Here is a 27318-nt window from a genome sequence, read left to right on the forward strand (position 1 = left end):
TTCAACTTTAATTTCCTCTATGACCCATTGATTGTTCAGAATGGTGCTGTTTAATTTCTATATATTTATGTAATTTTTGTGATTTCTTTTGTCACCGATTTCCAATTTCATTGTGCTCTAGTCAGATAGCATGCATAGAATAATTTCAATTCCTCTACATTTACTTAAGCATGTTTTGTGGGTTAATATGTGGTCTATTTTGAAGAACATCCCATGTGTATCTGAGAAGAATGTGTATGTTTATGTTTTAGGGCGCGACACTATAGACATCTACCAAGTTCATTCATTCATAGACTTGATTTAATTCTGATATTTCTTTATTGTTTTCCTGTCTAGTTAATCTATCTGTTTGTGAGAGTGAGGTATTAAGGTCCCCTACTACAATGGTGTTAGTGCTTATTTGGATTTTCATGTTTGTTAATATTCATTTTATGTAGTTGGGTGCATATACATTTATAATCGTTATCTCATCATCTTGGATTTTCACCTTAACAAGTATGTGGTGAACTTTCTCATTAGATCAGTATTGGCTTAAAGTTTAAATTGTCTATAAATACAATATCTACCCCTGCTCTTTTGCCAAGTTCTTGTGCCATGGAGAATTGTTTTCTATCCTTTGATTTTAGTCTATGAATTTCTTTTTGGGTTAAACGTATTTCTTGAATTCACCATATACTTGGCTCTTGTTTCTTGATCCATTATGTCAGTCTGTTTCTTTTGATTGGTGAATTGAGAACATTTACATTACTGTCATGTGTTGGCTTTTTCATGTTGTTTTCTTCTAGTTGGTTCCTTGTCTTTCTCCTCTCATTGCTTTCCCTGATTGTGACGTCTTAGTTTTGGTGTACTTGTGTTTTTAGTCTTTGTTATCTCACTCTAATATATCCGTCAGATCATTCTGTAGGTCTGGTTTGGTGCTCATAAATTTCAATTGTTCTTTGTAATGGAAGTATTTTATTTTACCATTGATTTTGAAATACAGTTTGGTAGGGTACATCAGTCTGGGTTGAAGATTGTTTTCTTTAGGACTTGAAATATCTCACTCCACGCTCTCCTTGATTTCAGGATTTGTGCTCAGAAATCTGCTCTGACTCTGATGAACTTTCCTTTTCGCCCTACAGGTACTTCAAATATTTTGTTCTTATGCTGAATTTTTGGAATCTTGATTATTATATGCCTTAGTGTGGAATACTTTTGGTCAAGGGTATTTGGAGTTTTATATACTTCATTTGTTTGTATATCAGATTCCTTATCCATATTTGGGAATTTTTGCCATTATTTAAGTGAATGTTTTTAAATTATTATTGTTTTTGCACCGTCTCTGGCTTTCTCACTGACTCTAATCAAGTTTATGTTGTCTTTTTTTGTTTCATCTTACAGCTGTTAGATTTTTTTTTTGGTGTGGTCTCTTATTATTTTTAAAATATCTTCCTTTTCTTGGTCATTAGTTACAATCATGTCTTCCAGATCTTATATTCTATCCTTGCCTTCATTCAAACTTTTGCATACACGTTCCGTGGAGTTTTTCATCTCCTGGATTTCTGTTTCACTGATTCCATTTCTTTTCTGTGTTGGCCATTCATGGTTTCCAAAATTTTCCTGAGCTCCTCTTTTTTTAAATCGGTGTCTATTTTAATGTCTTTCATTTTAATTATCATTTCTTTTTACACCTTATAAATTATTTTTCAACCATCTCTTCCATTTGTTTCTTCATTTCTGCTGCTATCATTTCAGAGAATTCCATAGTTCACTTCCAACTTCCTCTTTCTCTTTGTGCTCTGGACTTATTCTTATTGGGCTGAGCATTTTGAGTTATATTTTGCTTCTTTGTCTTGTCATCTTCTATTTCCTATTTTTATTTTACTTTGTTTTCTGTGTTGATGCTTGTAGATTTCTTATGTTAGCTAGCTTTATCCCTGGTGTCAAGGATTTCCCAGGAAATTTCTGTTCCTTAGGATGTCTTCTAGGTATAGGTGGATCTTGGTCTTTAAGTCTATCACAAGAAATTTCCTTCCCAATATACTAGGAATATAAAGTTGCTATCTACTTGACTTAGGGATCATTCCTTTGGTACTTGACTATGGCGATTGTTATGATCCCTTAAAATTGCAGTGTCATCATACAGGGGAGAAAAACTGATTATTACAGGTATGACATATTGGTTGAAATAATATAATTAGCAAAAACAATAAGCTCAAGCACAGCCTGGCTATTGGAAAACTATGGTCACTAATAGCCTGGTATCTTCAGCCATATAAGCAAGTTCTACAGTTATATAATATGAAACCAGGAAATTTTATGCAAAGATTTTCCACGCAATAGTGTGATTTTATCCTGTTAGGTGGGGGTTTAAGAGGATAGGTGTACACTGAAGAAATGAATAATAGTTGTGGTAGGATTTGGGAGCATAGGATGACAGTCCAAGTTTTGGGTAATTGTAGGAAACAAAAGAGAAGAGAGGCTGGGGATTTAGCTCAGCAGTGTAAGCATCTGCTTCGTACGCATGCAGCCATGGGTTCAATCCCCAGTACCTAAAAAGAAAAAAAAAAGAGAGTGGAATTGGAAAAGAAAGCTTACAAGCAATGAACTGAACTTGAACTAGACAGAGAAGAGACATTTTACTCACATGAAAGTATCATAAAATCAAGTGAAGTAATTGAACATAGGAAGAAGATGACTGGAAGAAAACTGAAAGATGAGAGATATAATCATGAAAGATAAAAGAAAAAAAGAAAGAAACAGGAAGCAAAAATAACCACACACATTAAAGAAACAACAAACATACTGAAAGAAAAAACACAATAGGACAAAATAGAACAAAGAGAAAAAGATAAAAGAAAAAGAGAAAAGAAAAAAGTGTGTGTTTTAAGGGAGGAGGGATGGCCCAAACCACAACTGTTCTGTGTGCCTTTATCCCCAAACACAATGCTAGTTCAACTAACTTACCACCTTCTGGCTCATACTGCTACTGTTATTTCTGACAATTTCATACTGCTAGCTCTTCTTGTCCATCCTGTACACCCTGGCTGGGGGCCCTACTGTGAAGCTGGTGTTCTTGCTGCTCTCTGTGTCTTATCTTGTGGTTCATCTAAGTTTCCCCAGGAGCAAAGGGAGGGACCAGTCTTTGGGCGTCCCCACAGGTTTACCTGGACCCCAGCAGCAGCGAAGGGAGGGACCTGTCTTTGGGCCTTCCTGAATGCTTCACCTTTGTCTTTGCAGCCTCAATAGGTGGGCTGGTCTCTGGGCCTCAGGAATAAGTGTCTCACTGCCTTATTTATTGTAGGATCTAAGTATTAGGAGACCACAGATCATGAAGGAACCTGGGACATCAATAGCTATAGGGCTCTGGATCTCCTTTCATTAATTATGAGAATATTGAGTTCAGTTCAAGGTGATCTTAGGGTCTCACCTGAGGATGCTGGGATCCTGAAACCTCTTAAAAGTTGGTGATGTGCTGCTTTGAGGAATTTGAGTAGGAAATGTGGGAACTCAGACAAGTGCCCTGACACCTACCTGGCTGCAGAGGAGGAGGAGGACTACCTTAGCATGTGTTACCTTAGTGTTTGCTGTGCGTTCCCATGAATGCACCACATTTGATTAGTATGAAAGTTTCTGGCTGCTTCTGCTTTACCTGGCATGATGCAGCAATAGGAGCCTGTATGTGCAAAAGTGGAGGAGGGGTAACTGTAAAGGTTAGAATGCAGGAAAAGAGATGGAGAGGAAAAGGGGGCCCAGCAGAAGGAGGGAGTGATGTTGCTGGGGAAACTGAGCTGGGCAGCCCAGATTTCCATCCCTACTGTGCCTCAGCCAAGCCTAGAAGTCATTGACCTGGGGAGTCCTGTTAACCCTATCTGGATGCTACACTAGGAGCACCTTGGGGACCCTCACAGGAATATTTCTATCCCAGGGAAGATGATCCATCTACTGTTCATAAGACCAACTGGGTCAGCCCTCCTTTGGAATCAAAAAACTTACACCCAGAAGATGAGGTAACTAGTCACTTTTTCCTTCAGTCCTTTTTTGAAAATCTTACATTTAAGGAAATTGCTTCCTCCATCAAATTCCAGTTCTCATCTGGGAGAGGATGAAGCTAAAACATGATTTGCATTTGAAATATTTTGATACCATTGCCTCTGTTTTTTTTTCCTTAACCATGCAGTATTATGTGATTGATCAGCCACAATTCCAGGAAGTTCTTTCATGAGAGAGGGTCATGAAGTACTGCAAAGAGATTCTCAACACTGTAACCATTCGCTGATTGCCTTCCACTGAGACAAGTCTTAATTCTTAACAATCATAGGTATGGTAATGCTTATCCATCGGGCTTTCTATTTTCTTAAGGCTGACAGTTGAAGTCAATAAAAACTCTCTGTTAGGTGATAATAAAATCAGCTGCAGCTGGTGAGGCTCATGAATCTGTTACGCAACTCTCAGGAAAGTGAAGGCACAAACAGGACTAAAAAGTTCCGCTCCCTGTGATAGGGTGATGCCTGGCATTGTGCGAATGACAGGGAGGGGCTATGAAATCAGGGTAGTAGCAGGTTTCTGTCTCACTTTCCCATCTGTGTGTTCAACTGTGAGTATTATCATTGTGATCATTACTTTGACAGTAATAGCCTCATTCACAGGCTGGGCCCTGCTGATGGTCAAGGTGGCTGTGTTTCCTGAACTAGAGCCAGAGAATATGTCAGGGATCCCTGAGGGCTGTTCACTATATTTATAGATGACCATTGTGGGGGTCTAGCCTGACTTCTGCTGGTACAGGTAAGTATACCATTTGGAGAGTTTCTCTCCAGAGCATGTGATTGTGGCTGTCTGTCCTGCGGACACTGACACTGAGGGTGACTGTGTCAGGATGAAGAAGTCCATGGAACCTATAAGAGATGAAGGGAGAAGGGACTGAGGATGAAGGACCTATTCCCAGGGGCCCTCCCAGAATCTACACACCAGCCTAGCTCAGGGTTTTGGACAGAATCAAATCATTGTCATGTGAGGCTCCACCTAGGTACAGAGATGTGTCAATCACCTGTGCAGAAGAGAAGGAGCAGGCAGCGAGTCCAGGCCATGTTAGTAATGCCCCAGTGCTCTGCCTGCTGAGATCCACAGCACAGCTGGTGAAACAGAAATCTGCTCTTACTACTTTGAAATCTTTGGGACAGAGAGTGTTTGATGACTATGCAAATTTCTTCTTCCCTTGAGGCTCATGACTGAGGGTACATGAGAAAATTCTTACCACCTGTTAACGTCTATGTGGGTGGGGGAGGAGCATGAATGAACCGTAACTTATTCCAGTTTCTTCACCCCTAGCTTCTGAGTCCCTGATCAGAATCATCTTTCAAGGGTTGACCATGGGGTCATTGTCCCAATCCAGGTCAGGGTTATAGTGCCCTGGGCCCAGCTTAGCACAGCTGTTATCCTTCCAGGATACTTACCATAGCTAAACAGCACCCTGCTGAGAGATCTGAGAGATCGTTGCTGAGACTTCAATCAGCATGAGTTGGACCTCACCTCTTCCTTTCTTTCCTCCGTGTCCTCTCATGCACTTTGCCCCATTTTTGTCATTTCATTGGAAGTAGGTCATGTGTCATTAGGATTTTAATTGTTATTTCATGTATGACATTTGATTTTGTAATCACATACTGCTATATTTTAATATTTCATGCCAATTTCTAGAATTGTTTCACTCATGGTGTTTTCTCCTCTTCATGACATTCTTATTCTCACAATACAGTAGCAACAGGCTGTGTGAATTTATTCATTTCTTTATTTTGTCATCACTGTTTCTACTGCTATTGCCAAAAAGGAACTTTACTTCTACCTCCATGACCTCTGTGAAGGTCCTTACCACACTCTTTTTTAAAATCTGTGTTTCTGACTTCCAGGAGAACATGGCAGATAGATAGCAGTAGCTACGGAGGCTCTCTGAGATACCCCACTTAAAATCCAGGAATGGTGCGGGGCGAGAAGTTCTAAGCAAGGGTATATCCTGCCGACCCAGGAATGAACTAAACTAAGAGAAACCAACTGGAAATACAATCCCGGTGCTATAACAGGAACAAATAAGGTCTCAGCGTGGAAGCTGGAGCCTGCGCCACTGGAAGCCGCTATTTGAATTTCCTGCAGCTGCTATTGTGTCCCAATTGGCATGGCAAGGAGAGAGGTGCAAAAGCTCTGAGAGTGGGAAGCGGCAAATGGAGTTGAGAATGGGACTGGCCGGGAGCCCTGCATCGACCTGTGGTGAGTGAGCAGATCAGGGACCCTTCTATAGAGTAGGAGGCTTCAGGAAAGGACATACTGGGACTGGGCAGACTAGCCAGAACAGGACACTGCAGTGTCCTTAGTCACTTATTCCTCTCTCAAGGGGGATTGGTGGGGAGTGCCTGGCCTGGGTGTTGCCACTGACTTAAGACCCAGTAGGCTAGCCCAAACCAGGTCCCAGCGCCTGGAGGTGCACCCTAGCAGTGAAGCCTTTGGTAGGTTGACCTGGAGGGGCAGGCCAAGGACAGGCTTCCCAGATCTGTGTCTCCCTAGTACACTACAGTGGGCAGGAACACCTAGCTGGTGCAATTCAAACAAACTGTAACTGACAAAGAAAGAAACTGGGCCTCCTATATACAACTGTATGGAAGAAACAAAAATATGGGAAGAGGGAGCAACAAGAAAGGGTCCTTGGCCCCCACTCCTGAGAAACATGCAGTATCAGACATGGCACCAATAGACGTAAAGTGATATCTCCAGAGCCTAATAGATGAGTTCAAAAATGAAGTTATTAATGACCTAAAGCAAGATATAAGTAGAATAGTTAGAGAAATGCTAAGCACCACCCAAGAAAAAATAGATGGTGGAATGGAAGAACAGAAAAAAAGGGGAGAATTGTTTGATGGAGAAAATAGAGAAAACATAGAGTATGTGAAGCAGGTTCAAAGAGATTACCAGGAAACTAAAAACTCTATCGAAAGCTGGCATAACAGCTTGAAAGAAACTAAGGATACATTATCTGAACTGGAGGGCAGATTTGTAATGTGGGAGCATGAAATGAAAAACTTCTTAAAAATAACAAGAAAACCAACAGCAATAATTCAAAGGCTAGGAGATGATAAGAGGATCTATAACTTAAAAATTAAGAACATAAAAGAAGAAGTAGGGACACAAACAAATGGACTACAAAAGCTATTCACAGAAATAATCCAAGAGAATTTCCCTAATTTAGCAAAAGGTAAAGATACTCAGATGTATGAGGCATACAGGACCCCAGCTACCTACAACCCAAACAGAACTATACCCAGGCATATAATAATCAAAATTCCAGAAATCCAATATAAGAACAGAATATTAAAAGCTGTCAGAGACAAGAAACAGATCACTTACAAGGGAACACCCATCAGAATTACAGCAAACTTCTTGGCACAAACCATCAAATCATGAAGAGCATGGGGGAAATAATTCAAGCTTTGAAAGATAATAACCTCCAGCCAAGATTGATATATCCTGCACAACTGTCCCTGGAAATTGATGGAAAAACAAAGTGCTTCCAGGATAAAGAGGAACTAGGGGAATTTACAACCACCAATTCAACTCTACAGAGAATACTGCAGGATATTCTAAAAAAGGAAAATACCAAGATTCCAGAAATAGTGGCAGAGAGGCCACAATGAATGGAGCACAAAGCAAAATGAAGAAGACAAACTGACAACAAACGACAGAAAAAGAGCTCAACAGAAATGAGGCAGAGAAGATTGGATAATAGGAACAGCTATTTTGGAGAAAACAAGACATCATAATAGCTAGTGCTGATTTAGTATCATCTTGTTTTGAAGTTCCATCAAGCTTTTATTCTTCTGTCTCCATTGGTCTTAACAGGTTGTATCTTATTGGATTTTATTATATGTGATAATATAAGCAAAAACTTTTATAGACAAGGTGATTATACAGAAACCATTGTTCATTTTCTGTTAGCTGGTTCTAAATACCCTGTAATAATGTCATTGTCATTAATGGTTTTAAATTGTCTGGATATGTTTGGTGCTACAGTATACGAAGTTATACTCAAAGATTTCAAGGAAAGAGACACTATGGTAACTACTTTTATGTCAGGATATCTTGTGGTGAAACACTATTTTGCTTAAATGGTTATGTTTTGACCTGTGCTGTTTTGTTGTTATGCCCTCTTTTATCTCAATCTCCTTTTTTTAATTGTTTACTTTTTTATTTTTATCTTTTTATATAAGGGGAAAAATAAACAAAAATAGCAGGATATATTATAGTATCCTACTTTGATTTCCTATTAACTTGATTTGAAACCCTGTATTGCCCTCACCATCTTGTTTTGACTGATTTCCCCCTATTCTGCTTGTACCAAATTTGAAAGTATAGGCAACAACTGGGAAGACAATAAGATTCATTATGACGCCCATTCTGGTTGACTATTATCTTCTTTTAAAGTCCTGTAATGTCTCTAATTTTTGGTTTTATTCTTTACTGTTTTGTTCAGTTTTATTATAACTGATGATATAGGCAATTCTTCTTAAAATAGCAAGAGGCAGTATGTTAACCATTGTTGATCACCTTGTATTTTGTTTTTACATTATCTATTGTGTCCATCCTTTTGATTTGACTGACTCTGTTCTGGTATGTCACATTTGGTTTTACTCTCTTCAAAAAAGTAATAAGAACTGTGGGAGTAATAAAACCCAAAATGTGTAATTGTCATTGTACACAAGAAAAGAAAGTGCTCTAAAGGTTATAACTGCATATATGTTTAAGTGTGTAAGATAGATAACCATATTACTGAGTTTTGTTGGATCATTGAACAAAACTGTTTGCAGTCTCACTGTTTGAAAGTCCACTTTATATGCTTTAATTTTGTAACTTGAACAACTATTTCTAAGATGAGAATATGTAATTTATTAACTAGTGATTTCTGTTTATTTTTTAAATTGTGTATTACTTGTACCCTTTTTCTGTTTTTTTTTCTTTTCTTTTTCTCCTTAAATAAATTTTTTTAAAAAATCTGTGTTCCTGAAAGTGGACATCAGAGGTTTCTCTACCAATGAGGATCTTGACACTGACACAAGACAGTCCAGTGGCCAGAGCTGTGATCCAATGAAGATGATATTCTACAGCATCTTCAGAGTGTCTTCCACCAGAAACTGCACCTGAATACAGGATCTGCAGCCTGAGGGTAGATCTGCTTGGAGTTCAGAGAAGATACCAGGAAGGACTGGGCTTGAGTCTCTGGAAGAGAGAAGCCTGGTACCACTGCTGAACAGTGAGGGACTGTGCCCTTCAAGAGACCTGGAGCTGCCATCCTGAGTTAGAGTCACAGGTCCTGAAGCGCCATCTTATCTCACTAAGCTACACCTTAGAGAACCTGGACTTGAGGATGGTGTCTCAGATTATTATGAGTTTTGCTTGAGCTATCCCGGATGACACTGGGGACAAGGCTATTCTACTGCTTTTTTTCTCGTGGAAGTCCCTAACTTACATGGGTGTGTCTCTGTCTCAAAGGCATGCATGAGTCTGACTCTCAGAAGGTGGCTAGTGGAGTCCAAAGGGCTTTCCTGACTTGTGGTCCAAGGACTTTCCCTTAGCACAGGCCTCTCTTCTGCCTGCAACTCTGCTGCCCCTTGCTGGTGAATGAGCCTCAAAGTGAAAGCCTCTCTCCTTCAGGTGACTCCTAATACCCTATATCCTGAATAGGTGTTCATTGGGAGTCCAGTCTCATTCTGTGCCAGCTACAATTGCCTGCCTGGCAAGTATGAGGTCGTGAGTTCGATGCCCAGTACCAAAATTCCTACCAAAAAACAAAACAAAAAAATAACTGAAACTCATTCTGTGTCAGCTGATATTCTTTCCTGCCCAGTGTAGCACAGAAAAGTAGCACTGTGGTAGGCAGAAAGGTGGAGAAAGTGCATTCTTGTAATTGAGTTTCAATAAAATGCCTGTCATCCACTCTGTTTTGACTGAAGAACGGAGACTGCAGACAAAGCCTTAACTCTTCTGCAAAATGTCCAGGGCAACCTCTGTGATGCCTTTCCAGGATATTTACCTCCCATACATATGACTAGGACTCAACACTGACCCAATATCTTCCCAGTAACAGCGTCTGCCATGCCAAAGAACCACTGGGTATTTCTGTCTCCACATTTCAGCTGTGAGTTTACATCCTTATCTATGTCATTGCCAGCATACACACCATTTGACCGGAGCCGCGGGAGACAGGAGACCAAACTCGAGCAGGATCAGCTCTCAAACTTTATTACGTACAGCGAACCGGACCTGACAAGGTCCGCCACCCTCAGTGTTGCTTCCTCTTCCGCCGTTGGGGGCAGGAACAACCTCTTATAAGGGGAAGCAGTATCCAATCACAGAGAAGCGCGCCTAACAAGCTGATAGGCTAGCGTCACGGGTAACTGGGCAGATATGACAATTTGGCGGGCTTGTTCAGGCCGGGAAGAACCCGGAAGCAGGAAATGGGCGCCATTCATAGGCGGCTTCCCACATCTCCCCCTTTTTTATTTATTAAAATAGGATGGTCTGTGGGTCCCTCCAAGGTGTCTATGACGTTGTTGCTGTTAGACACCTAGGAGTGGGCCTACCTTGTAGGCCGAGGCATGAGAGAATGTAGAGGTCTATACCCTGCTGTGCATCACCCTGTTTTGTGCATATCCTTGCGCCAGGACCATGCTCAAGGTGAGTGGTTCATTTTTTCTCAGGGCCAGGCATATGCGAACCGAACCTGGATGCATATAGACATTCATTCATGCCTTCCCCCCAACCTTTGAGGCGGATGGCACTGCAGTACCCTTGGTCTCGCATCTCAATGCCAATAATTTGACTCCAGAAGGGACCCCTGGCCTTATAGGCCATGTATATCTGAGTGGAGCCTGTCTTAGGTTGACCGGGAGGGCTTTTCCCGTCTTACCCGTCATTGGCTTGCCCACTCAGCTCTTATAGCTGATGTTCTGCAATGCGAAGGAGATATGCGGCGGCCTGCTGGCCTGATGGGCCACCTGCTGCCATTTGCATGGCTGCCATAGCTGTGATCTTAACCTGCTGCTGAGTTTGTATGAGGCGATCTAACAAGCATTTAATAACCACAAGCCCCACTAGGAAGGCCACGGCAATCAGGATCCAAGTAGTCAGGTTGGGCCAGGAGAACCAGGAGGTGACGCGTTCCCACAAACTGGCTATAACACTGCCTAAAGTTGATAAATCGAACCTGACTGGACCTAGTTGGATACCGTCCATATTGTCAAGGTCCTGACCGACTATGAGGGACAAATTGTGAAACTTAGGTAGGTAGGTGTCTTGCAGCCAAGCTGTCATATTTTTAACAGTGTTGGTCAAATTTGTGCAAACAGGGGTGATTAATAGGAACCCACAGAATAGAAAAAGCTCCAAACCAGACATTTTAGTTTGTAGATGGTCTCGGGCGCTGAGCGTCGGTCCCAGAAGGGTCGAGTTGACTTGTGTCCGCGGGCTTATCCTCCTGTGCTTTATCAGGAACTGGTGGGGAGTTTACTGCTTGCGTCAATCTTTCCGGGACCCACAGCGGTTCGCAGCCTGGTTCCTGTGGGAAGACACAAACCGCACCTCGGGTCCAGCTAATCACTGGATCCGGGCCCATCCATTGTCCTGTAAGGACATCTTTCCATCTCACCAGCCCTTTGTCGGCCGGGGACGGGTTATTGTGCTCCATGGCAGGGGAATGATTATTGTGATTAAGATTTTAAAAATTTATGGTAAAGAGTGCCAATGATATTCTTCCTTTGGGCGTTAGGCCATGGCCTATTCCCTCCTTTTGTTTTTGTAAGACATCCTTGAGTGTCCGATGGGATCGCTCAATGATGCCTTGTCCTTGGGGGTTGTAAGGAATGCCATGTTTAAGAGTGACTTCCATTTGTTGACAAAATGTCATAAAAATTTTGCTGGTATAGGCAGGACCATTGTCTGTTTTTAGTATATTGGGCTTTCCCCAAGCAGCCCAGGCTGCCAGGCAATGATTAATAACGTGGGTGGCCCTTTCTCCGGGTTCTGCCGAGGCAAACATAACCTGGGAGGCGGTATCTACCGAAACATGAACATATTTAAGTTTTCCGAATTCTGGGATGTGTGTAACATCCATTTGCCAAATATGATCTGGGCGAAGTCCTCTTGGGTTAATGCCAATAGATTGTTGGGGTGAAGAGATCACACAAGCTGGGCAATACCGTACAATCTCTCGTGCTTGTGCTCTCGTGATGTTGAAGCGTGCCATGAGGGTGCGGGCATTAACATGGAACTGAGAGTGGAATTTTTGGGCTGCTTCCAGAGGGTTAGGAAAGGTGAAGACCCATATCGGGCGCGTGGCCGAGTCTGCCAAGGCATTGCCCTCCGCCAAGGGCCCAGGTAAATTAGTATGGGCTCTGATATGTGAGATGAACACTTTTGAGGTTCTATTCCATAGCTGATGTTGAATACCTAGGAATATGGAGGCTACCGTTGAAGAGGGTTTAATGGGACCCGCCGTCTCCAGAACTTGGAGAGCATTTACCACATACTTGGAGTCTGACAGGAGGTTAACGTCGCCTGGGAAGCGACGTAAGACTTCCTGTATTATCTGGAGCTCGACCACCTGGGGTTGGTCTGGAGTGAATTGGATAGTTTTTGACTCTTGACCCATAACCACATATGCGCCTATGCCTGATTTGGAGCCATCCGTGAAGATTATTGGAGCTCCAGTTATGGGGTATGTGGATGTAACCTTGGGAAAAATCACAGGGTGTACTGTAATAAACTGAAGTAGTGGGTCTTTTGGGAATTGATTATCTATGGTCCCTTGAAATGTACACCGGAGAATCGCCCAGGAATCTAGACATGTTGTTAAGGTCTCAATTTGTTCTCTTGTGTATGGTACATGTAGGGAGGAAGGAGGCACCCCAAAGTGTTGTATGGCTCGTGAGATGCCCTCTAGAGAAAGGGAAGCGACCGCGTCTGGATATTGGTCAATAGCCTTAGCAGGAGACATTTTTGGGTGGACCCAAAGCAAGGGTCCTTGCTGCCAAATGACAGCCGTAGGTTGTCTAGCTGTTTTGAGAACGCACAAGGCGAAGGTCTTTTCTGGATTAATATGCCTTAATGCGGCCGTGGTCAGGGCCCGCTCTACTGCTTGTAGTGCCACTTCTGCCTCCGGCGTAAGTTCTCGGGATGAATTTAAGTCAGGGTCTCCCTTAAGTAAGTCAAACAGGGGTTTTAATTTGCTGTTAGGTAAGGCCAAGTACGGCCTGATCCAATTGATATCCCCAACTAATTTTTGCATGTCATGTAAACTTAGGATCGTATCACGCCGGATAACCAATTTTAATGGTGATACCTGAGAGGAAGTAATTTTTGTCCCTAAATATTGGGCTATCTCTGACCGCTGGATCTTGTCTGGGGCAATGTGCAGATTAGCGGCTCTAAGAGTAGAGACCAGCTGTCTAAGCATTTGCTCTAAGCTCGGGAGGTCCTTTCCTGATATTAGGATGTCGTCCATATAATGGAGGCATCTATTTTTTTGGAATTTATGTCTTATGGGCTCTATGACAGCGTCGACAAACAATTGGCACATAGTGGGACTGTTGGTCATCCCTTGGGGTAACATTATCCACTCATATCTAAGGTCTGGCTTTTCCTGATTGATAGTGGGCAAGGTAAAAGCGAAGCGAGGTGAATCATCTGGGTGAAGAGGGATGGAGAAAAAGCAATCTTTAAGATCGATGACATAGACCGGCCAATTTTGTGGGAGCGCTGATAGTGCAGGCATGCCTCTCTGAACCGCACCCAGGGGTTGCATCTGAGCATTGACTGCCCTCAGGTCATGGAGGAGCCGCCATTTTCCCGAGCGCTTTTTAATGACAAAAATAGGGGTATTCCAGGGGGAGGTTGATGGTCTGATATGTCCCGCCTGGAGTTGGTCCTGAATTAGCTCCAGAGCGGCTTCTGCCTTCTCCTTTGGTAGGGGCCACTGTTGAACCCACACAGGGGTGTCAGTTTTCCAAGTAATTTTTATGGGTTCAGGTGTGAGAAGGCTTTCAGTGACCCCTAGGAAAAACCCAGTCCTTTTTTGTCTTGTTTGGGGCTGCCTTGAATAGGCGAGGTTCGGCCTTGTAGGTGAATGCCTAGGCCCTTTCCAGGGATATACCCTTGTTTTAGCAACGTGGAGTGAGCTTTTTGGGAGTAGATGTTAGTTAAGGTGATGCCCATGTCTGTCAAAATATCTCTTCCCCATAGAGATACGGGAAGCTGGAGTACGAAGGGACGGAAGTGACCAGAATGACCTTCCTTGTCGCGCCATGTCAGGAGCGAAGCACTCACCTTAGGGGCGTGGACAAACCCAAGCCCCTGTAGGCTCTGGGATGCCACATCTGTGGGCCAAGAGCTAGGCCAATCTTTTTGTGAAATGATTGAGCGATCTGCTCCTGTGTCAAGCAAGCCTTTAATGGGTCTGCCATTGATGTCAATGGTTAGCATAGGACGTTCTTGCAACGTCAAATGTAAGCCTTCAAAGGTATCCCCGGAAGAGCCGAAGCCCTGAGCGCCTCAGGTCAGGTTTCTCGCGGGGAAGTTTTTATGAAGGCTTGGTAGAACCAACAGCTGGGCTATTTTATCTCCTTTATTAATGATAATCGTGCCTTGTAGGGCTTGAACCATAATTTTGATTGTGCCAGTGAAATCTGAGTCAATTACACCTGGGATGATTGTAAGGCCCCTGAGTGCCACCGAGGACCTCCCCAATAGAAGTCCGACCGTGTCTGGCGGAAGGGGATTTGGCAGGGAGGTTTCAACTAATTGTACTCCCATCTCGGGTGTTAATAGGAGGTCGGAGGTCGGAGGTGTTAATAGGAGGCACTGAGGTCCAGCCCTGCTGAGCCTGGGGTTGCCCGCCTAAAGGGACCTGGGGTGTTTGTGGTTGCTGGGGCTGGAACTGAAGGAAGGTTTGGGCCAGAGGGGGCCCCGCCTGCAGGAGGGGCCCCCTTCGGCCGTTTTTTGGCTGATTGTCTGGACGTCCTGAAAGCCTATTGCCATCTTTATCGAATATCGACCGGCACTCGGCTGCTGAATGATTACCTTTTTGGCATCTTGGGCATAATCCAGGGCCAGGGGCTCCTCCCTGCCCGATCTGTTTGTTGGGGCAATTACGCTTAATGTGTCCTAGTTGGCCACAGCCAAAGCAAGAAGTGTTGTTTTTATTTTTATTTCTATTGCCCCCTACCCGAGGCTTGCCTCCGTTGGCAGCGCCTTGAAGGGCAGCGACCATGGCGGCAACGAGCCCGTGATTAGTTACCGGGCCGCCCAGTTCACGGCACAGGCGTGTCCACTCTTCTAAAGACCTATTTTTGTTGGACCTTAGGACATCACGACACTCTTTAGTGCACTGTTCGAAAATCAGTTGTTTTATGAGAGGGTGAGCCGCCTCAGCGTCTGGAAAAATTCTGTTAGCGGCCTCAAGCATGCGGGCCACGAAATCGGAGAAGGGCTCCCCCTGCTGTTGTAAAATTTTTGTGAGGTGGCCCGTATGCTCTCCCTTTCCAGCCAGCCGTCTCCAGGCCTGAAGGCCACAGCGACTGATTTGTTCATAAACCTGGCGAGGGTACTGGGTCTGATCTTCCTCGAAAGCTCCTCGCCCTAATAACATGTCTCTGTTCCAATCTCTTTGGCCATGTTCCCGGTTAGCCGCCGCCTGCTCTACGCAGAATTCCTCATTCCAAGACTTCCAATCTAAATACTGTCCGGGGGAAAGGCAGGCACGCGCCAGCTGGGTCCAATCTCCCGGAGTTAAATACAGGCCAGCCAATGCCTCTAAAAGCGTCATGGTAAATGGTGCATTGGGCCCATAAGCTGAAACTGCATCCTTGATAGCTTTAAGTTGTTTAATTTCTAAGGGCTCATAATATCCTCCTCCTCCCCTGCCTCCTACTTGTACCGGGAATGCATGGAGACTGGGACACTCAAAGGGAAGCCGCGACCATACCCTCTGGTGGAAGGAACGTCCTCCTCCTCCCCCAGAAGGGGGCGCAGGAGGTAACCCAGGAAATAGCTCTCCCTCTAACCAGGGCGGTGCCATGGATTGTGGGCGCCCTCCGGCGGCCACGGGTGGAGGTGGCAGCCCAGGGAGCAACTCCTCTTCCGGCCACGGCGGTGCAGTAGGGCCTGGCGTCCTAAAGGGGGCGACCATGGGTCGCGAGCTTGCCAAGGAGCGGAAGGGCCTAAGTTCTTCCCTCGAAGCAGAGTAGCTCGGGCAGGGTGGTGTTTGGTTCCCCTTTTTATCTTCCCGAGCCCTAGGTTCCTTTTTTAACGGTGTAGGAGGGTCATGCTTAGCAAAGACGACCTCCTCTTCTGAGCCCTCCGAATCCAAATCAGAATCGTAGCCCTTGTGTTTCTCTGGAGGCCCAAAGTCAGGTGTGACTTCAGGCTCCTCCGAGCACTCGGATCGAGCTTTGTCAAGAGCCTGTCGGGCTGAGCAAAGCCCGGGGGTTTGTTTGTCCGTCAGACAAGCCCTAATCAGTTCCCACAGGGGTAAAACCATGGGATCCAAGCGTCCCTCTTCTCGGGCGCATCTAAGATCCCCTCCTAACTTCTCCCATGACGGGAGGGTTAGAGAGCCCGTGGGCCAAAACCAGGGGGCAATCTCATTAACACTATCCAGAAACCTCGAAAGGGTGACCCGGTTTATGTAGATGCCTCGGGTCCGCAGCAGGACTCTTAGGGAGTCAGCGAGGGGTTTGCGAGCAGCGTTGCCCATAATGGCAAAGCGAAAGTGAAACAAATGCAAGGGGAAAGAAAAAAAAAAGGACCGGCGTCCACCCGTGTGGCGCTCAAAATCTGTTAGGTGCATCCACCCAACCCAGGCGATTCAGTACTCACCTGTCCCGGGAACCGCTGTATCTCACGTAGCTGATCAGGGTGAAGAGAAGAGGTGCTCGGGGCCTTCCGTTGTTATTGAGCCGGGTTCTCCGTCGTACCGCAGGTGACAGCAGTCGCGCCCGCGCGTCGCTGAACCTTCCCCGTGCGGGCTACCAGATGACCGGAGCCGCGGGAGACAGGAGACCAAACTCGAGCAGGATCAGCTCTCAAACTTTATTACGTACAGCGAACCGGACCTGACAAGGTCCGCCACCCTCAGTGTTGCTTCCTCTTCCGCCGTTGGGGGCAGGAACAACCTCTTATAAGGGGAAGCAGTATCCAATCACAGAGAAGCGCGCCTAACAAGCTGATAGGCTAGCGTCACGGGTAACTGGGCAGATATGACAATTTGGCGGGCTTTTTCAGGCCGGGAAGAACCCGGAAGCAGGAAATGGGCGCCATTCATAGGCGGCTTCCCACAACCATTGGCATCTCATCAGCATCTTCATCATCATCATCATCATCATCATCATCATAATTATTATTATTTCTTTTCTTCACCTATTTGTTAAGCCTCCTGTATGGGCCTAGTAGGTACTTCTGATAAAACTGAGAATCTTATAACACACTATTTGCTTAGCTTTTGGGGAGGATCTTCTTAGAGGTACAGAGGATGCCAAGGAATGTGTCGGTCTATGAAACCAAGGCTGCAACTCTTTTTAATTAATGGGACCCATCTTGTCCTTTCTATCAGTATTCTAGATAGTTTTCATAAAAGATCATTGCAAACCTTCCAATTTCACAGCAGATAAAGTGAGGTTCTGTTTCTTACAGAAGTGAAAATATTGGTGTCAAATTTAGGTGTTACCTCAGTTATCCAGAATTCAACTCCTTGCTTCTAGAGCGTGACCATAGTGGGTTTATGGAGGACTCTGGAAGCTAAGTTGCACAGCATGTCTTGTGTTCTATTTGGCTCCCAGTGTCCCCTCAGTGACTTAGGAGCCTGACTCAGCCATCAGGTCATGTCCACTGGGCTGCACTCAGGTTAGAGCTGGGGAACCTGTAGGAGTGGGGAGGCTGCTGTGCTGTGCTGTGCTGTGCTGTACTGAGCTGTTCTGTGCTATGCTGTACTGCACTGTGCAGGACCGGCCCAGCTTCTGCTGCTTCTCTCTGTATTGTTACTTGATCTCCTCTGTCCTTGTTAGGATTGAGGTTTCCCCCAGGAGGCTCACATGTTTGGAAGGTGATTAGATCATGGCAACTCTATGTTTATCAGTGGATTTACACCTTAGTGAGCTCAGTAGCTGGGTGTGGCACTGGAAGGTGGAACCTGATTGGAGGTAAGTCACTGTTCCTGTGACCTGGAGAGGATCATCCTTGTTTCCAGTGTCTCCCTTCTCTCTGTGCTTCCTGGCTGGCATGGACTCAGCAGCTTTCTTTTCCATGCCTCTCTACCATGCAGTTTTACATAGGAAGCAGCTGACTTTGGATTGAACCTCATGGGCACTATAATCCAATGAACCTCTTCTCCAGTCAGATGTTTTGTCCCAGTAGGAAAGTAGATAATGCATCCTCTTTCCTCACCAGCTGAGTGACAGATGGTCTCAGCCTAATTTAATGGGAGAATCTGATTTTTTGGTGCCCCCAGGTCTTGTAGGTACAAGGGACTGAGGAACTCATTCTCTTGGGTCCTACTCTGTTCAGCAGAGGATCTACAGCAAAGAACAGCTCAGGGTCCTATGGGGCTGTGGCTGGAGTTAGGACCTGGACAGGTTACCTATGTGAGGGGGACCCTGTAATTATTGTTACATCTCAGAGCTCTGTCTTCTTACTCCACAGCTCAGCAGACAGCTTTTCCCCTGATATTCCCCCCAGGGAGGGTGAGGCTCTGAGTCAGTGGCATCTATGCTGCTATATAGGTTCCCAGAACATCCAAGACCAGAGGGAAAAAGAAGGAGCAATGATGATTCTAGTTCCCCTTTTCTACTGCCATTGCTTCCTCTTGGAAGCAGGGAGAGGCCTCTGCCTGTCACATTGCAGGTTTTTACCTGTCTCTATGAAGTGATGCTTTGGGCCCATTTTCTGGGAGGTGCTGATATGCAAACCTGACTGACTCTACCTTGACTCTATAGAGGGTAAAATATTCTAAAATGTAGTAATAACATGGACACATTTTCACGAAAACCAAATTTCAGTTTCTTCACTTTAATTTCTATCTGCATTGTAAATAGAGAGCCGTTCTTCTGAATATAAATAACCGTACAAGCAATGAATTAAAATAACCATGAATATAGATGAATGAAGGAATGAAAGAATTAATCAATGAAGAAATCTTTTCTTGTTAAAACCAGTCTCTCTTTTCTTTGAGCCACAGACAGTTATTCTATGATTAAGGAAATAGGATCTAACTAGGGTCCCATTCCAACTAGGTAACTAAGGACTTTCAGCCATGGAAAAGGTATGAACAGATGGAGTTCAGTTGGGCAGCATGAGGAATCCAAGAGGAATTCAACCTCAGAGGGCCTCACCTGAGGTTGGGTGGCCCTGGTGCCTTCTAGTGGGTACTAATGAGTTGCTTCTGAGGGATGTAAGGGTCCCAGGGACTCAGAGGGTCCCAGGTACTCAGAGAAGTGCCCTGATATCTAACTGGCAGTGGAGGAGGATGACCATCTCAGGGGGTATTGGATGTAATGCCCTTATGGCTGTCCTGCATTGAGTGGAGCTGTAAGTGTCGGGATGTATATAAATATGTAGGTCTAAGATATCCCCCGAAGTCTCATAACTTCAAAGGTGGGACTTTTTGAAGGTAATTAGATCATGGGGTGCTATAGTCATCAGTGAATTCATCCACTGATGTGCTATCAGGAATTGGGATGTGTACTTTGAAGGCTGTATTGCTCCTTCCTTCTCTCTGTGCTTCCTGACTGCTATGAGGTGAAAGCTTTCCCTCCTCACACCCCTCTTCTATGCCATTTATGTCTTTAAGCAATGAGCATGGACTGAATCTCCTGAAACATGAGCCACCTTAAACCTCTCCTCTAATCTGTGGGTGTTGAGTATTGTGTCCAGTGACAAGAAAGTGACTAATATGCATGTCTTTGGGCCTGGTCTCCTCTATTTTGCTTGGTGTGATGGAGATGAGGGGGCTGGATGTTCTGGGAGAAGCTTTGATTCGACAGGCAGAGAGAGGAGAGACCATGGAGGTAAGGATACAGGGAAGAGATGGGGACAAAATGAGGAACTTGAAGGAAGGAGTAACCTAGGAATGCTGCTGGGAGGAACTGACTAGGAGGACCAGGTTTCTATGGCTGTAGCACAGCCAACCCTGGAAGCTGTCAACTTGGGAAGTCCTGTTAACTCCATCTGGACCCCACTCCGGCAGCACCCTGGGAACCCTCGTGATCATTTCTATCTCAGGGAGGATGATCCCTTCAGGGTTGAGCAGACTGACTCAGCACCTGTCGTCTCTGCATGTGGAGTGTTTTGTGTCTGTTTCCTTCAGAGAATGTCATATGCTTCTCCCTCTCTCAAGATCATTCCTCTTCCTCTTCCTCCTCTTCCAATACCTCCTCTTCTCCTCTTCTCTTCTTCCTTCTCTCCCTCCTTTCTTCTTTTTCCTCTTCTTTTTTTCTTCTGCCTCAGTTTTGCTTCTTCTCTTTCTTCCAGCATACCTGTTAAATTGTTTCCTTATTTTATTTTATTTTATTTTATTTTATTTTATTTTATTTTATTTTATTATTTCTCTATATTTTCTTGAAATTCATTGATAATGAGAGTATGACATAGACAGGGAAGAGGTTTTTGCCTCACTTCCCCATCAGTCTGTTGCACTATGAAATGATGGCTACTTCTATCACACAAATGAAAGTAATAGCCTCGTCTTCAACTTGGGCCTCAGTAATGATCAGGGTGGTTATTCTCCTTGACCTCGAGCCAGAGAATCTGCTAGGGATCCCTGAGGGGTGGTAGCTATCTCCACAGATGACTACCACAGGGGGCTGGCCTGGGTGCTGCTGGTGCCAGTTTGCATAACAGCTTCTTGAGATATCAGCCTGGCAAGTGGATCCTGACAGTTTGTCCCAAGGACATGGATACCACAGGCAGCTATGTCAGCTCAGAGGAGGAGACTAGGGAGTCTGCAAGAGAGGACAGAGAGGTGAATCTGATCATGAGGTTCCTATTTTCAGAGCATCCCATGCCCTGCAGCACTCTGTGTGCTGAGCTGAAGTTGAGGACCAGGATGTTTCTTGGATCTATGGTGGCTGAGCCCTGCTGGCAACTCCTGTGCAGTGTGTGAGGAGAGGAAGTAGCAAAGGGGTCCAGGCCATGGTGGAGATGCCCCAGGCTCTGCCTATTTAGGACATCTTTATTCTCTTTTATCATAGAAGGTAGAATATTTTCAAGCAAATCTATTTTCTCCTTTTTCTGGCTTTGTTAGTGGCTTTCTGCTGAGAAGAGAGGAACTGAGTTTAAGATGTAAAACTTAAGTTTAAGATGTGTCCTGTTGTTAATGTCTAACCCTATGTTTCTTAGATCTTTAGTGTTGAGTGAGAAATGTACTCCACCACTTCAAATACATGAGTGTGTCCTGCAGTCAAGGTCCTGGGCTCTTTCAGAAGTGATCAGAAAATTCACATGTGTGGAGCATTGAAGGCAGCATTGAAATGGGAGCTTGCAGGCACAATTGTCACAGTGCAGTAAGGGGACAGAACACCATCATTTGACACAGTAAACATGATCACACAAAACAGAGGGAACTTTTTTAATGTCTTAGAAAAGCAAGGGGAAAGTCCTTCAAGATCTAGGGTTAGGCAGAAACTTTTTACTAGGATACATAAAGCAAAGATTGATAAGTTTAACTTCTTCAAGAATAAACTCTTGTGTTCTTCAAAAGACTCTGTTAGTGAAAAGAAAAGCCAATGAATAGATTGGGAGAAATTTTTGCAAACCACAAATATTGAAAAAACAATGAGTTGAAAAAACAGCTCGTGTGCAGAGTATAGAATGATCTCTCAGAACTGAACAGTAAACACAAAACAAATACAATCCAACTAGAAAAAGGGTAAAAAAATGAGAACTAAATTTTCTTGGATATAACATAGAGACAGTGAATTAGCATGTGAAAAGATGTTCATCATTAGCCACTAGAAACAGACAGATGTAACAATGAGACGTCATGTAGAGCTATGAGAATGGGCTACAGTAAAGAGCGATGATGATACCACATTCTTGGGAAAAGAAAATGGATCACTTTATGCATGGATCACTCATAACAGGAATGGGATATGATGCAGTAACTTTGAGAAAAAATTTAAAATTCTCTTGATATAAAATTACCCTATGACCAAGCAGTATACTCTTGAACATTTACTATAAGAAAATGAAAAGTAAGGTTCACAGAAAGACTGATATACAAGTGTTAATAGCACTTTCATAGACAATGACCTCAAACTGAAAGCCCAGGAGCCTGCCAACAAATGTCAAAGAATGAACTGGTACACCATTTCATGGAACACTAGTCAGAAACAACACTAAACAAATCAGTGAAACATACAAATCTTGCTAAATTTATGGGGAATTATGCTGAATGAGAAAATGCCAGGATTATGAAGTTACATGCTCATCTATATATCTATACATCAGTTTTGAGAAGAAAGATGCTAGGAATGGAGAATCATTAATGGACTCGAGTTGTTAGGGAAGGCAAAGGGACCTGATGAGTGAGAGGTAGAAGTCATATAAAAGCCACAAAACGTTGTGTTTGGGGGTGGCACTGCTCTGTGTCTTGTCCATATGTGAAGGGGCACTCAAGTCTGAACTACCTATTAATCAGCAAGAACACGAGAAGCCATTTATCTTAGTAAAACTAACCCCTAAAGCAGATGAAGGGCCTTCTTATAGCCTTTAATCACACCTTCTTCAGGCGTGCAAGGGCTTTCATACTAAGGAAAAGAGGGCAGAAAAATACAATGGAACACTATCTAAGGATTTTTTACACTGTTTTTATTCTCTTACAATTCTTGGCTCCTCCCCTTCCTTGTGGAAAACAAACTGGATCCCAAACTCCTGGGCCAGCACCTGAATATTCCTTTCAGATGGATAAATTAGTTTTCTGACAGAAGTACTACTTTGCTGTCCATAAATCTGAGCTGAGGAGAGGACAGAGTGGCAATTTATACTCTCAGAATGAGGAACTTGGAGAAACAGTATTTACAATAGAAAACTACCTGCACTTGCAAAAACTGAGGCATAAGGATCTTAAATTTGAACCCAACCTGGAAACTTGGCAAGATCCTGTCTCAAAATAAAATGTATAGCTCAGTTTTCAGCTCCCAGTTAAAAACAAATCTTAGTTTTTACTGGGACCTTCATAAGGAGTTGGTGCTGATGTGAAATACGAAAATCATACAGCCACTTAGGAAAAGTCTCATAATTTCTTTACATAACTAATCCTACTATAACTAAGCCTAACAACTACACACACACACACACACAAACACACACACACACACACACACACACACACACAGAATAAAATCTATATCCACACAAAACCTCTTACTAAATACTTAACAAATTGTTATGTTTGACATTGCTACAGTGGACAACAGAACCAACCCATATGTTATTTACTCAGGAATGGATACACTACTTTATTCATGCATTGTAACCTTTCTCAGCAAGGAAAATTGAATGAATGAACCATTAACATATACAACAGCATAGGGGGATCTCTGATGCATTTTGCTGATTGAAAGTCAGAAACAAAATGATTTTATTTATTTGGTGTTTTAAAAAGGTGAAAATATAGGGATAGACAATAAGGTAGCATAGAGAAAGAGTGTGACCAGAGGGGTTAGGAACATGTGATCAGCGATTTCAGTATTATGAATCTTGGCTACAAAGGTGCTTGTATCAGGATTTACAAGTCACAATGGTCTTATCACTCTGTTTAGTTTGATTTTATTTTGTTCTGGTCTGTCAACTCATGTCAGATTTGAGGGCATAGACATCTAACCCCAAAGTAGCAGGTTATACCACAGTCACTATCCTTAATTTCTTATTAACTTAAACTGAAACCCTGTATTACTTTCATTGTCTTACTCTGACTGATCTTATTTGAATCTGGTTTATTAGATCACGGTTTTGCCTTGGCTGATTTTATTCAAATTTGGTATGCTTGACAGTATCAAGTCTAAAAGTAGAAGCAACTACTCTGAAGACACAAGATTTAAAAGATATCTATACTGGTTTTGATTATTAACCACTTTCAAGTCCTACAATGTTTTCAAAGTTGTGTTTTTACAAAAATAGCTATGTAATATTATGCTTATCTATATTAAGCCTGATGATGTGGACAAGACTATTGAAAATAACAAGAGAAAGCCTAGTAACTATGGTAGATCACCTAATATTGTAGTGTTATATGTCTTTTTCATTGCATGTTTTTCTAGGAATTTGTTTTGCTGTCTTGTTAAGATCTGTTTTTCCCTATAATACAGAGAGTATAGATATACATGTAGAAATTCACACATGGGAAGAGTTTCTTAAACTATTTATGGGAACAGATTATATAATGCAAGATATAATAAACAGATACTGTGAAGAACTAAGAAACCCAATGCTAATTCTCTAACATTATGATGTAAAATCTAGCAATACTATTATTCACTGTTCAGAGTGATATTAGTCTAGTCTCTGTAAGTTCAGTTTCAGCATACGTAAAGATGAGGATAGCTACTACGGAGAAAATGAGAGACACAGTTTAGTTATTATTGACTTCCCCAATGTCAGATCTTGAACACCTAAAAAGCCTTCATCATCCTGTAATGATTTGATTAGTTCTATAATATGCAGTATGTATTCAATGTGTACAAAGATGAGGACAACTACTTGGAAGAAAATTAGAGACAATAAGATAGACAGTGAAGATCTCCAGTGGACTTGCTTTGAAATCTGTATTTCTTTAAATTGTTTCTTTATGAACTGTTTTGTTCTGTTTTGATATGTTTAATCTTATCCTCTTTAAGATAAAAAAACAAGTGTGTAGGACTGATAACCATATTACTAAGTTTTTGTTGGATCATTGAGCAGAACTGTTGGCAGTGTCACTATTTGAATGTCATTTTAATTTTGTAACCTGAACAACTATTTCTAAGATGACAATATGTAACTTATCAACTAGTGATTTCTTACTGTTTATTTTTCTGTAATTCTGTATTATTTCTACCCTTTTTTCCTCCATATTTTTTGTTTCTTTCTCTTTAAATAATAATAAAAAAGAAAAAATAAAATAAATAAAGCAGGAATAAAGTGAAAGAAGTGCCTCTGTCTGTGATTATAAGAACAAAGTCATTCAGAATCGATGAAAGAAGCAAATGAAAATAATAGATAGACATCTAATGCCATGGCACTGGTGACACTGATGCAGAGGAGGTTAAAACAAAAACTGGACCCCTCCCTTCATGATTCCTGCATTTTCAGTAGGTCAAGGCAGGAGATCAAAAAGAGAGATTCATCTGAAGGTAGAATTCTTGGGAAGCTTGCAGAATGAGATAAGATTATAGGCTGGGCTCTTTGATAAGGAGTCCCTTGGAGGGAATGGGAATTTCCCTGAGTGCTGAGTCTTCAGTGGTATTGAAAAGTTAAACACAGGCATTTTGAAATACGAAAACCTTAAGTGTCTCCAATTGTCTTAAATATGAATAACTGTTTTTTCATATTCTTCAAATATGTGAGTATGTATAGTGTAATTGCTAGAGAAAGCACAGGAGATGTTGGTCATGTATTTGAAGTTTCTGCATACAGCTGACCAAAGCAAAAAGGCAGCTGCAGGTATGTCATATTTCAGTGATCATGTGAGATTTCAGGTTACAATCCTTTCACTGCAAATTCTTGGAAGTTCTGCTGTTCTGTAAGGGCTGATTCTTCCCCATGTCCTCTAGGCCCTACTCAAAGAATTCCTGCAGATATATGCAAACACATACACACACACTCACACTCACACACGCACACACACCCTCACACTAAATCCTCCCACTTCCCATCACAATATAGCCTTCAACTTAATTCTGATTGAAACATTTTTTAAAAATTTCAAGATGGAAAAGCAATATGCCTCACTAAAAGTCCTACTTCAGATTTTCAACTTTAATTTCTTCCAAGGCTAGCAATATGTGGTTTGAAACACTCTTTTTTTTTTTTTTTTTTTTTGCCTTTTTAATTTTTATCGGTACCGGGGGTCGAACTCACGACCACCTGCTTGCAAGGCAGGTGCTTATGCCACTGAGCTAAATCCCCAGCCCCAGTTTGAAACACTCTTGTGATGCTGGTGAGTTGCAGCAAACTGTAATTTCCAGTCAGTCAGTCCTATAGTCACAAAGAGGACACAATCTATATTCCACAGTATTTGATGTTGCTAGTAGGTTATGCATATGAAATGTGCTTTTGACCCATGATATTTTCAGTTTATGATGACTTTATCAGGATGTAATCCTGTCATAAGTCAAGGATCATCTGTGTTTTTGACTATTTTTTGTATTATAAAGCAATTCCTCCTAGTAATTAAGCGGTCATTGATATAGGGGAATGAAACTCCCAACCTGCTAATGTCCAAACCACAAAGTTCATGTTCCCTAAAATCAAGGAATGAATTCTGCGAACAATGGAGGTTAAGAATAGGAAGAGTCTATTGAGAAAAGAAGATTTCTGCCTGAGAAAGATAAAAGGGGGCCTGGAAAGTGGGTTGCCCACCAACTTCACATTTCAAGGATATTTTACTGAACAAAGCCATGAGGTGAGGCAGGCTTAAAGTGGGACAGAACTAATGCCAATCAATAAGATAACAAGTATAGTCACTTGAGTAATATTGATCCAGTGGCAAATCATAGGATGGATGTGAGGTGCAATAAAACTATGATCAGCTAATAAGTATTCAACAATTATAGTTACCAGGATAATATTGATCAAATGGGGGATCAAATGGAGAAACAACTCACATAGCACATGTACTTGGGCAAAGCAGGACTTTCCTGGAAGGGGTGGGTGAAGGAAGTTTGGTCCTCCCCTCCCCACAAGGTGATTGATGAAGGTGATTGATATCCACTTAGAATATCAATCACTGCTGTTCATCCCTAAGGGAAGGATATAGGTCAGCAGGTCTTTTTCTTGAAGTCTGGCCTTCAGTGACTACGCTTCCAGTCACAATTGTCTTCTGCCTTGACCTCTCAAGAGCTCAGCCCTGTACAATTGCTTACAATATTTTTTATCTAACTTAGTTATCTACATCATGTCATGGCAATTATATACATAAAGAATTAAGAATCTTTGGGGAATAGGATTAAACATCCACCAAATATCTCCTCTTTTAAGGGAAAAAAAAGAAACCATTTAGCTAAGAGCCCATACTCTCCAGCTGGACTACTTCCAGAACAGGAGTCCACTGATCTCAGC

The 27318-nt window shown here is 42.8% G+C and overlaps 1 long non-coding RNA gene and 1 gene segment (V, D, J or C); both read right to left on the reverse strand.

Moving 5' to 3' along the window:
- Window positions 1-27318, reverse strand: part of LOC111753989 (Ig lambda-1 chain V region S43-like) — a 600738-nt gene that overhangs the window by 457034 nt on the left and 116386 nt on the right.
- LOC134470668 (uncharacterized) overlaps window positions 19056-27318 on the reverse strand; it is a 69324-nt gene continuing 61061 nt past the window's right edge. For both annotated transcript variants that reach the window (XR_010039712.1, XR_010039710.1), the window contains exon 6: window positions 19056-20537. This is a non-coding gene — a long non-coding RNA (uncharacterized LOC134470668). The remainder of the gene's footprint in view (window positions 20538-27318) is intronic.

This window comes from Cavia porcellus, unplaced genomic scaffold (genome assembly GCF_034190915.1).
Source record: "Cavia porcellus strain 051 isolate PalLab524CR breed Dunkin Hartley unplaced genomic scaffold, mCavPor4.1 scaffold_16, whole genome shotgun sequence".
In the NCBI taxonomy this organism is placed as follows: Eukaryota; Metazoa; Chordata; class Mammalia; order Rodentia; family Caviidae; genus Cavia; species Cavia porcellus.